We start from the raw sequence: 12,607 nt of genomic DNA, 5'->3' as shown, positions 1-12,607 counted from the left end.
CAGTCTGCTTCTGAGCCTCTCAGTTTTCTCATCTGTGTAGTGGGGTCAATAATAGGGTTGCTCTAAGGACTCAATGAATGAATTCTGTGAAGCACTCAGAAGAGTTACTGACATGACGGAAACACTTAACAAAGCTACCAACCAGTGAAAGTAACACAACCTGATATGGACTCATTCTCTTGTTCTGCTTAATCCTCATCTACCTGAGTGATTGAGCATCAGTAGTCAAGGAGTTTGGGCTCTTAGAAAGGGAGTGAATTATTATTGAGTTCGTCCCCTCCCCTCCTACCCCAACACCATAAATGCGTTGAGTTGAAAAAACTTATTTAAAGGCCTCTGAAGGTGTTTGCTGCCTTTCCTCCTGATGCCCATTTGTTATACTTTGTTTAAAAAATTTCTACAAAATTGGTGTATTTTGAATAAAAGTAAAGAGGGAGGAATCGGAAATTTTTTGCATTGTCATAGGAATTGTAAATTTAACCATTTATCTGTGGGCTAATATTTCCTTTGGGGATTAAGGGGGCACCTAAACTCACTATAATCAATATTGTACATTTTCCTTCACGTTGTATTCTGGAAGAAGATTTGGCTCCGGCTCCCAGAGTGTTCACACTGGAGATCAACTTGGGATTTGGCCTGGCTTGAGCCAAGGAAACAGCTTGTATTGCTGCAGCACGCCCGCATCGGGGCCTCAGTCCACCTGCCGCCGCAGTTGGTACCAGCAGGCAAAGCCAGAGGTCGGACGTTTAACCCGTCCATTCCTCCGTTCTCTTTCTAGCCCAACCTGGGTCCCTGCCATCCCTCCGCTCACAAGTGTTTACTGAGCAGCTGCTATGGGTCTGGTCTTTGTGCTGCACAGTAGTGATACTTCTCTAAGCCTCAGTTTCCCCGTCTGTTAATAGTAATAGGTACCACCTATGTTAGCTGCGAGGCTTAAATGAGATAAAACTGTGCTTCTGGGATTTTGATGTGCACACGAATCACGTGGGGATCTTATTAAACTTGTAGGTTCTGATTCAGCAGGTCTGGGTGGGGCCTGAGATTCTGCATTTCTAATAAACTCCCAGGTGATGCCAATGCTGCTGATCCCGAGACCACACTTTGAATAGCAAAACGCTAGTCCACGTAAAGCGTCTGGCACAGTGTGGCATCTAAGACCTGATAATGTTACCTGTCATTATAATAATTATTTTTCAGCCAAAATAAATAAGATAGGGGCCTTGATTTCACAGAGGTCATGGTCTAATGGTAGGTAGCTGAGACAATTAATTATTGTCTAAGACAGTTACAGCTCTTGAGCCCTGAGATAAGGAAATGCTGAGTGTCTCAGGAGCAAGTAAGAGGGGCCCTAACTTCGCCTCTGACCACCAGGAGGGATTCAGTGGAGAGTGTGGCACCAAGCGAGGCCTGAGGGTCTTGTCTCCTCCCTCCTGCTCCCGCTCCTCTGTGCAGGATGTTTTAGGAAAAAGAAAATAGACTTTGGGGCTAGAAAAACCTATGTTCAAATCTCAGCTCTGTTACTTTTTAACTGAACAACCAACTTGCTTAGTTGTTTTGGCCCCCAGTTTCCTCATCTGTGAAAATGGAATAGTGATAGCTCTCTATCAAGTAAATACTATACTGAAGATTGGAGAGAATTAATACATATATAATATATATATGATTACATAGGTGTGTGTGTATATATAATGGCTAGTATAGTTCCTGGTATGAAATAGATTTTTGGAAGATAATTAATATTCTAACTTCCATTCTTATTTTCTGTCCTTTCTCATTTTCTTCTTTGTTAGCTTTCTCTATGTATAAGTTTTAAAAATGTCTGCTTTGTGGACAGTCTCACACCTCCTCCACACTTAACTAAGTCTCTCGGACAGGGGTCTCAGAGGAGGAATTCTGGTCTCAGATGTTTGTCAGAGAGAAACGGTCCGTAAAGTACTGAGAACAAAGAGCCATGAGGCCAGGGTCTCTGGACCAAGAAAACATTCATTGGTTTGATCCAGTAGGACTGTAATTCCCAGCCCCTTTGGTGTTTGAGCAGAATGTGGACATTGGCTTGATATTTGATTTGCTTTGAATCCTTACTTCCAGAGAGCTCTTTCAAATTAATATTTTTTAAAAGATGACATATCTTAATATTGATGGCATATGGTTTCATGAAAGTGAATTAAATTTCCTTTTAGTGCTAGGTTTTCTGTGGGTTTCGAGACATCGTTGGAGACATCCCAAGGCAGGGTAGGGATCACTACGGTTGCAGAAGGAAGCAGCAGGCCCAGGGCTCAAAGACAGAGTGGGCTTGGGAGTGAGCAGGAGATGGTGTACTACCTGGAGTACATTGCGTTGCTTTTCTTGATCTCAGGCGTTCCAGCCATCTTTCATGTGGACTAATACTGCAGCTTTACCTTGGATTTGCATTGCGGTTTCTCTGGCGAGTCTCTGCGCTGCAGTGGAAGGCTGGAAAAGAGCGCCTAGAGTTATAATATCCGACGTTCTTGTCTCTTTGGTTCCTAGTGTAGGTGTGGTCCTGCTTTAGGAAGGCAGGACTGTAACTCTTCCTTTATGCCTGGAAGTAAGTATCATTTTTATCCAGTAAATATGGACTGAGAACTCACAGGCAAATGCTTTATGTTGGCTGTTATGGAACAAGGAAAAAGAACTTGATGAAGATACAATCCTTGGAATCGATAGTTTACAACTCTTTTTTTATTTCCTTCTTGACAGCCAAACGTTATCATCACATAGTAGAAATTGAATTTTTTTTTCCAGAAACTCGTTTAATACCTATCATTGTAGTGCCTCTATCTTTCATCAAAAGTGCTAGTATTCAAACATGTAACCTACAAGCAAGATGAGATACACTTCCAAATTTTGGGGTTTCGTTTAAGTATATGTTTGTCAAATCCAAAAATAACACCCTAATTCAGAGTATCCTGGGAACATTTGTCTTACAAACAGTTAAGAAAGAAAATTGTGTTAATTGTACTTTAAGGTGTTGTTATTTTACATTTCAAATTCCTGAGAAGATAATTTGAAGAGTCCAGCCTTTGGAAATTTTAGCTAAGTCCTGAACAACCAGCCACTCTGGCTATAGCCAGGTTAAAAAAAAAAAAAGAGAAAGAAAGATATAGGCTGTAACTAGAGACTGTGCCTGTCTTATTTAGCATTTCAAAACAAAAACCATAAACAAACATCTCAGATTCAAAACAGAAAGGAATTTCTGGCAGGGCAGAATGAAACCTGAGCCTGTGAAGTCCTGTCTACAAGAGGTAACTTATTTAGCTTCTTATCCGAAGGCCACAAGCAAAACAGTTCACAGCTGTGATAAAACAAAAGGCATCTCAATATTGGAGAATTGTGATACCTCTTTTTGAAGACTGCAAAAGACCTGACAAAATAAGGCAACTCTACCTTGAGGAAGCGTGACCTGAGCTGGATTTTTAATATGAAGAGTTAGTTGGACCCCTTCAGATCTATAACATGTGAGGAAGCACACCCACGGGATGTGTGGGCTCCATCCCCTCAGAGTGTGTGTGTATGATGCTGCAGAAGCAGAGCATTCCATCATCTGGTCAAATGCACATCTTGAAAACCTGCACATTGTTGCCCCTTTCCTCCCTTTCCATCCCTGGGAGCTTTGCTGTTTTTGAGGTCTGGGCATTTACATTCTGAGCGAGGAAAAAGGGATAGATTATAGACAGTTTTCTCTCTGAGAGCCAAAGTAGAAGGATTTTTAAATGGTTTGAGAAAGACTGGGTATGCTGTGTGTTTTTCAGAACCACTGAGTTCTTATATTTTAGACAAATTTTAGGAAATTTATTACCACTGTCTGTGACATAAAAATGAAGGGCCAAATCAATTTCCATATTTTAATCAAAGGAATAGATGGACCTGTGTATATGTTACTTGTTGCAGGAAGGATTTAAGGCTGCTCAAAAAGGTAAATATCACAAAATTCTTGTGCATGAGAATAGCATGATAAAGGAGAAAAAAACAGACATGGCTTCCCGATCGCCCTTCATCCCTTAATAATTGCTCAGTGAGTTAAATAAAACCCCTCAACTTCCCTTGACTTTGTCGAAGGGGCATTAAATAGTTACCTACCTGAAAGTAGGGGAACTGAATCAGATGATATCTTAAGGCCTTTCTGGTCATAAGATCTATGTTTTTATGATCTAGAAGTACTGGGCAGGAGTCAAATATTACCTTGTGTTTGCAGAGCCAGGGAAGGAAAAAGTGTTATTGTCTACATGACTCTCTGCCAAGTGCTGTAGACGGAAGAGCTTGGAGGAAAAGATCAAGAGTTCGCCCATAGTTATGTTTATTGAGAGGTGGTGGAGACAGCAAAACATAGTTATCGGGAAGTTAGTGACATCTTTTAAATGCCAGCAATCTGTAAGCCGTGTTAACTGTGGCCTAGTCTGGATTCAAGGTAGAATTTTATGTCTGTGCTGGCCTGCTGCCTTCGCTCTTTCTCCATTTTCTCATTTACTTCATTAGTTATTACGACTGTGAGGTAGGTAGGTGACAGATACTGCAAAGGGAGAAGCTTGAGCAAAGACAGGCCAAAACTTGCCCAAATTCACATGCTCATTTCTGCCTGTGACACTAGGAGAGAGTTGAGTAATTGCTGTTCTTCCTAATACTGCAGGCAGCAGCCAAATTCTCAGCATTCTTTTACCTTTGCTGCTGTTTTCACTTGCCAGGGAGTTTCCTTAAGGAGCAGACTGAATTTAAAGAAACATAACAGTCATAGTGCATTGAAGGAGGGGCAGTGGCCCAATGTGGCACTTGGGCGCCCCATATTGAGAGGATGAAACGATTAGTCTCTGCAGTGGGACATACTGCGCTCTGCTAGCTCTCTTACCTCTGTATGTCGCTGAGCCACGGGACCAGGAGGCTCTTTGTGTCTATGTGAGACAGCAAATCTTCACTACATATGTTTCAAGTACAGGCTAGCTGTGCAGTTTGGAAAATTGTCTCTTGGGGGTCTAGAAACTTCACCTTCCCTTTGCATGCTGTCTAGCGGCAGGACACTGAGCAAAGTTAGGTGGTGTGGACCTGTGGCTCAGAAACTTGATGTAATCCGTATTATTCAAAAGAATGTGACACTCAACACAGCCCACAGAGTACACCAGCAATCACCTTGCTTTGCCTTGTGGATATTACATTTTTGCCAAGAGCAGCCTTCCAGAATGAAGTGCTAGTTAATTCCAGTCGGACATTTATTTGTTAATAAGTCTGCTGAATGCTAAATACTCCCATTTGGGAGTATGCAACATGAGAAAACTCAGCAGCTAATTATTGTGTAGATCTCTTCCATGATTCTCAGTTTCAATTCAGTTACCTAAGCCACCAATCCCTAGCAATATGAATTTATTTAATTTTTTAGTTTTCTGCAATATTTTGCTTTTTGTTGCCAAAGATTTTTTTTTGTTCCAATCTGTAAAACTTCTGTAAGTTTACTAATAAGTGGGTAGACATTATATATTATTTAACAGAAAACACTTCTAGTGGAGTACTATGGCTTGCTCTGTCTTTCCTTCTTCTTTTCTTTTTTAAAGATAATATCAAAAGTTAAATCCTGCTCCGGATCTCACCCTCTCTCTTCCAGGGTAGATTTCTGGATAGCTAACAGTGGTGGCGTCTGAAATAGCCATTGAGGGGTGGATGGTGTTCATTTACTAACTGGAGTCTTTGCCTAAGTAGCTTCTGCTTTACTCTTCTTTGGTGTAGCAATAGGCCTTTATTTGGTTTTCTTCCTGCTTGGTTGGTGCACATTAGCTTAAGCACTTTTAAACTATGGGGGCAGTAATGAGAATCTGAATACCTGAGGCTGAACAATTCTCTCTTGGAAGCAGCCAGGGGTTCAGTGTGCATTTGCTGCTGTCAGAGTCTGTGCTAGAAGGTCCATTTGGTACTTCTCATGCCCACGACTTTGTGCTGTGATTTGGTCTCCTTCCCTGGTAAGTCCCTGCCGTGACCCAGTGTGGGCTGGATCTCAAGTACCCTGAAAGCCATCGGAAAGGCAAGCTTTCCAGCAGTCTTTCCATTTGACTACTCATTCTTCCCAGCGTGGTGGCATGCAGCTCTCTAGCTACTGGTAACCCAACTATTCAGAGAAGTTGGTGCCAAGCACCAAATCCTCTGTGGGGATCCCTTCCAATAAAGGTATCTACACTAACAGGCTGGCAGAAGAGGAGTTCTGTAGAAATATTTGGAAGGGGAGCATTTGCCAGTACATAAAATCTATTTGACACCGTGAAATATGATAATATGGATCAGAAAGTGATAAAGCTTCATAAAACAAGGCTCTTTACAAGGTTGTGGTAGACTTGCTGGCCTAAAAAGATGTGCCCAGGATGGTAAACTTTAACTGTAGCATCAGCAGCTGGGCCCCTGTACAGTTACAGATGTGACTTTGAGAGACAGAAGCTGTGATAATTCCTTCTTTCAAGATGTAGTTAACTTTGTGCCTTTGGATGTAGAGTGAGTATGGGCGTGCGTGTGTGCCCGCGCATGTGTGTTCAGTTGCTGAGGGCACAGTACAGACAAAGAATACATTGCATTGTATTACAGATGTACTGAAAACAGTTTGCATGCTTGAAACAAATTAAGTGTACTATCTACTCTGTAAATCAGCAAACTGAGAATGACCTTAATAAATAAAGATTGTGCATTGTTTTATTACATTTGAAAAAAAACAATTGTAATTAAAGTGCTTTGGCTTTTAAACTGCCTAGTTAATTGGGATATCTATACTTGGGCGAGTGGAGCTCAGGAAAACTGCCTGACTTATGTCATTTCTTGGTGATTGGGACAAAAGTTTTATTATCCCTCAGGCTATGTGGGATGATTTATGGTAGGTTATCACTCAGCGTAGTTTTTGGCCTTACAGGGGAATTTTGGATGTGATGGCAGAGAAGAAAAGCGGAAATTGAAGGTGAGAAATAGAACACCACTGTAGGGAAATAAGCAAAATAAAGAAGCCAGAGGTGTTTTTTGTTGGAAGGAGATTAAATTATTTTCAAAGACTATGTTGGGAAAAGGTGAGTCCTCAGCAACCGAGTTTATCAACTATCTATTCCGGAAATTGTATTTGATGCTTTGGAAAGAGAAAGGCAAAATACTCTCTGCCAATAGAGTTCTGGAAAACTTGAGGGAGATAAAGTATTTACATGCTTTAATAACATAAAACATGTCCAAAAGAAATATATAATTACAGCTACATTTGGCACTGAAAATAGCCCATGTATTATATTTTTTAAACTGTGTGTGAATATGTAAGCATATGCCCTTGAGTCGGAAATGCTTGGGTGATAACTGTTTCTTGAGAGAATGGAAAAGTAGAAGGTATTAGGAGCTACACAGGGAGAAAAAACATAAAGGATGACTGCTACTAAAGAAGGAACAGTGAACTTTTTTTTCTCTTTAGAAGGGATATATTTCATATGCATAATGATTCCAACTTTACTTTTTTTTGGATAATCTCAGTATAATAAGCATTTAACTTCCCGTAGAGCCTTAGTAATTTGCATGTTATTACTAAAAGCCCACAGGTAAGGGAAAATTAGACTCCTAAATTCAGTACCTGACTATTCTGCTCCTCAAGGTTTAGGTTTTCCCACTTTATTTCAGGTTTATCTTGAACAAGCTCCTTTGAAAACTCAGAAAATTAGGAGGTATGTTCAACACATACTTCCTAATATCTATTGCAACCAAAAGTCGGGGTGAAAGCCAGCAACTGGAAAAGGGATGTGGTGTTGGCTTTCAGATTCCCCGAAGTTATCTTCATATCCTTCAGACCCTACCATTTTATGCAGCTTCCCTTGGGAAGCCTTCCTGCCCTGCCCAGGAAAAAATAATGCCATCCCCTCACCCCCCAGTGCCCGTAAATAGCACTTTCTCCTTCCCTTGTTGTAGCACTTTTCACACTGTGTTAGAGTTCACATTTCTGTCTCCCAGCCTCATTGTGATCCACTCGAGTGCCAGGATTGTGTGTTATTCTAGTGCTTGGCACACAGGAAGAACTCAATGAGCATTTGTTGACTAAATCTAGACTCAAGGTCATCCAAGATATTATACAAAAACTTTTCCATCTGAACTGTTTGGTTTGCGTTGTGGAAACTGAAACAAATGACACTACCTTTCGAGAGAATCCCAGTCACATTATTGCAGAAGGAAGCTCAAAACTGGTTAACCGTGTCCTGTGTCCTTTCCCTCTCGCCCTACCCCAAATCATTCTTAGAATTTATTTTTTTAATTTTCCTATGATGGGTTAGTTTCAGCTGTATTTATTTTGGCAAATATTTAAAGGCCGTTTTTATTTGTGAAGACTTTTCTTCTTGCCAGTTTGTAATAAAGGTGTCATCTTTCATTCACCAACCCTTCATCAGCTTGTAAGAATTTTCCTCGCGGGCGGCTGCTTGTAGCCTTTTCCTTACCACAGGGCTCTGGTGCACTGAGCAGTTGAGATTCTGTGGTGATCAGTTGCCTGTAAACAACTGATAAACAATTATGAGTTACTTTGTAGACACACTTCAGATTATCATATGAATAATTGATGATTATAAAACAGACATCTGTATTCTCAGCAAATCCAGGATTGTGTCTTAAACATGTATGTTGACTAATCAAGAGAGAATTTAAATCAATGTATTGAGTGTTCAGTCTCTGTGTGTGATGCCATGAATGACACAACCCATTTCCTGCTCCAGGTGATCTCAGATGTCTTCAGGAATTTAACTGTACAGCTTCTTTGGGGAAGGAAGTCCTGAGCGACAACCTGAGGGTGGAAGTGTGTGACCATGAATAATAAAAATGCCTGACAATGGTCTGAACAGGAAGTCCATAGGAATGCAATATAAGGAATTTAAAAAAGCAAAATCCCATTTGGATGTACTCCAAACCCTATGACTTCAGGGACTGAGGAATTCTTGATGACTGGTGGCTGGTGTCCCAACTTGTTATTGAGCACTGTGGAGTTGTTTTTCTTACAGCCCTAGTCATGAACTCTTTGTTTGTTCTCTTTTCTAAAGTCTTCAAGTGGTTACAAATTAAGAGAGTAAGACATTAGACATTTAAGGATACAACAGCAAATCACAACCTTTGGGTGACACATTTGGTACTAAGCTTTTTCAACTGCTAAAGAAGAGAGATTTGGGGGCTGGCCTGGTGGCGTAGCAGTTGAGTTGGACGCACTCTGCTTCAGTGGCCCCTGTTCATGGGTTCGGATCCCTGGCGCGGACCTACACCACTCATTAGCCGTGCTGTGGCGGCGACCCACCTACAAAATAGAGGAAGATTGGCCATGGATGTGAGCTCAGGGCAAATCTTCCTCAAGCAAAAAGAGGAAGATTGGCAACAGATGTTAGCTCAGGGTGACTCTTACTCAGCACACAAAAAAAGAGAGGTTTGGCCACGATAAAGTATACAGGGTCATAGACACATATATAGAATTATCCTGGGTGTAAGCTTGGGCACCTATACTCTTTTATCACTTGACCAGTCACCAGAGAGCCCCATTTTCTTAGGATGGGTTTACTTTTGATGTCTCTGCTGCAGTATGTCCCTTCAACTTTCCCACGTTTAAGATGCTCATCTCATCCCTGTTGGTGATTGTTCATAATGTTAGTGTCATGGTTGGTGGCTTTCCAGTAACCCACTTTAGAACCTTTTATTAATCACCACTGGTTATTATAAAAGTTTTGGGAAGAGAGAAGAAGGCAAGCTGGAACTGATGGCTAAATAATGTTATAGCTGTAGAGCTCAAGTTCTCTGTAATGCTTAGTTGGCAGTGAAAAGTAAAGAGTCTAAGCAAGTTAATTTTTTGAGGGTCCACTGTTGATTTTCCTTTCTCTTACAAAATATTTTTTTTAACTTTTATGTGGCTTCATTACAGTTGAAAGTCTAAAAGTCAGCTCCCAGCCCTTGGGAGCGAGTGTGTGCTCCTTGGAGTGTTGCCTTCTCTAAGACTTTATCAGCAGAAGGATTATTTAACTTGATGGTGGATACTGCCAAAGTCAGAGATGTGTATATCTCAGAACCTGTGATTCCTCAGTTACTTTGAGGTGGTAGGTGAAGGACCCAGAGCTGTTCTTGCTGCTGGAATAGCATGTTTACCCTCAGTCTTTAATAAAATAAATGAATGGAGGCAGAGGACTGGGAAACACACTTGAAGGAGGGAGTGCCCCTCAGGTTGTAAGCCAAGGTACACAGTTCTTGTAACTGAAAAGTAGACTTCCTGGAAGGTGAGACCCGGAGAAGTGGATGTGAAGTGCCGCCAGCAAGTACCATTTTTGGCTATAGAGACAGCTGAGTTACTCTGAGTCCTAAAAGGAACCTGCGAGAGTTATTTGGGGAAAATTAGTCTCTTGAATTGGCCTTTGACTGGCCTGTTGTGCCTACTGCTGGACCCAGAGACAGTGCTTGGAGAGAAAAGGTCCATTTTGTGCTAGAGAAAGCAAACAGATGGGGCTCTCTGAGGGGTAGACATGAAGTCATCAGTGACCTAGGGGAATCCTTGCAGGGGAGCCAGTGGACTGGCAGAATATGGTGGGAAGGCGCCCCCGTGTCTGTGTGCAATTTAGAATTAATGGAAACATAGACATTTTCTTTTCTGTCTTTTGTTACAGTGGAAAACTGTGTCATTACAGTGGACAGCTGTACACACGTTGCACATTATGTGATGTGTGTATGTACTTATGCACACATCCATATATGCAACATGCACACATGTAAAGAGAATTCTTCACAGGGTCACGTTCTTGTCCTGATAGTCTCATTATGTCCATTCTTCTGTGATAGCATTTTCTTCTAATCGGAGCTGTTAGGTTCTGTTAATTCCAACAGAAAAAAAGATTTTGTCTATCTCTAGCCATCATTAATTTATATAAATAAATACATGTAGCTTGTCTTCTAAGTGGCTTACATAAAGCTGTGGGCATCTCACTCCTGTGTCTGCTCTTCTGCAGTTCATAAAGTACTCATCAGGTTTATAGTTCTGATGTCCTGCCCAAGCCATGTGTTGAGAAAGGAGTCCATCAGAAAGGACTGATACGGAAATTCCCTAGAACTTTTCATACTCAAAGATTCTTGGAGCTTAGTTGCATGTGAGAAAGGGCCTTGGCTTATAAAAAGAGACCCAAGTCCCTTTAATGATCACTCAGAAAGGTGTTACCCAAGTTCCCTCTCTGTAGTTTATTTCTTGAACATCTTATTTCCCATAGCTAGCTCAGTGTACTGAGGCAAGATATTAGGTCCACTGCCTTCTTTTTAGGAAAACTATTATAAAGGCATCATAACTTTACTAGACAGTTTGGAAATCAGAGAAGAAAAACAAGGGTCCAAAACGCTCTTGTTCCAAACACAAGAACCAATTTTGTGTTTGCGTTCGTCTATATAAATATGTATATACCCTGTCTAGTCTTCCTCTATAGACATATATTTTTATCCTACATCCTATATCTTGCTTCTTTCCACTTCAAATTACATCAAATGTATTTTCCCATGTTACTACATAGTCTCCCTCATTACAATTTACGCTGATTGAGATGTGCTGCCTCCGACTTTCTACTTCATTTCCTTTCCCCTTTCCTTTCAGGACTATATAAAAGGCAAGGAGGGAAAAAAAAAAAGTCATTCCAGGTGAACTTAAGAGAAAATTCTTTGTAGTCTTAAGGGAATTTATTTTTATGAGTGCCGAGGCTCTCCAAGCAGATGACGGCAGCTAACTCCTCTCTCCTCACTAAGGGTCTGACCACTGGCTGTCTGTACATCTGGTCCTTTGTTTCTAGGGCTTGTGATGTGAGGACTGTGGCCCTTAATTGTTTTGTCTTCTATCCTTGTTACCACCGGGACTGTGTTGACTCTAAGGACAATGAAGATCTGTAAGGTTACTTAACGATTTGTAAGCTTTGTGCAAATAGCCAGCCCCCTGGGTAGGAGGGACATTTTAATTCTGTTGCTTTTTTTGGGGTGTATTATTGGGTTGCAAATGTTTGTTTAGTATGAAAAATGGATATAATTAACTAAGTCCTAAATAGAGACTAGATATTAACTTCAAGATGAATTTGCAACCTTTGTGCTTTGCATACATATGACATATGCTCTTGTTACCAAGGATTTTATCTGAGGATTTAAAAGTTTTCCACTTGCACCATTTTACAGATGAAAACCAGAGGCCTAGAAGTTATCCAGCAGGGCGCATATATAAAATTTGGAAAAACCTGGATCACTGTCAGGATTAAGTTTGTTGAAATTCCATCAGGAAAACAGACTTTTTTTTCCATGTGTTATTATTGGTTGATAGTTTTTATAACTCAGATACTGGTTTCATATTCAAAAGGTATAGATAGCATTTGTTGTAATATTTTATATTCACTTCTAATCTTTATTTAAAAATACAAATTCTCACTCAAAACCAATTGCACAAATAGTATGCAAAATCAAATGGCTGGGCTTCAGATATATTTTATGTAAATTTTAAGTGCTTTTTTGAGTTATCAAAAGGAAGATAAAAATTTTGATTACCTCTAAAGTTAAATGACTGTTTCTGAGTTATAAATCTTTGAAAATTTATAATTCATGCATGATATATACCGGTCAACATATG

General features: G+C 40.5%; 1 protein-coding gene across 6 annotated transcripts in view; it reads left to right on the top strand.

Annotated features, from left to right (window-relative positions):
* Window positions 1-12,607, top strand: part of CRIM1 (cysteine rich transmembrane BMP regulator 1) — a 193,449-nt gene that overhangs the window by 6,854 nt on the left and 173,988 nt on the right. The window lies entirely within an intron of this gene.

The sequence above is a fragment of the Diceros bicornis genome, chromosome 12, assembly GCF_020826845.1.
Source record: "Diceros bicornis minor isolate mBicDic1 chromosome 12, mDicBic1.mat.cur, whole genome shotgun sequence".
In the NCBI taxonomy this organism is placed as follows: Eukaryota; Metazoa; Chordata; class Mammalia; order Perissodactyla; family Rhinocerotidae; genus Diceros; species Diceros bicornis.
This window is presented reverse-complemented; position numbering and strand designations above follow the sequence as displayed.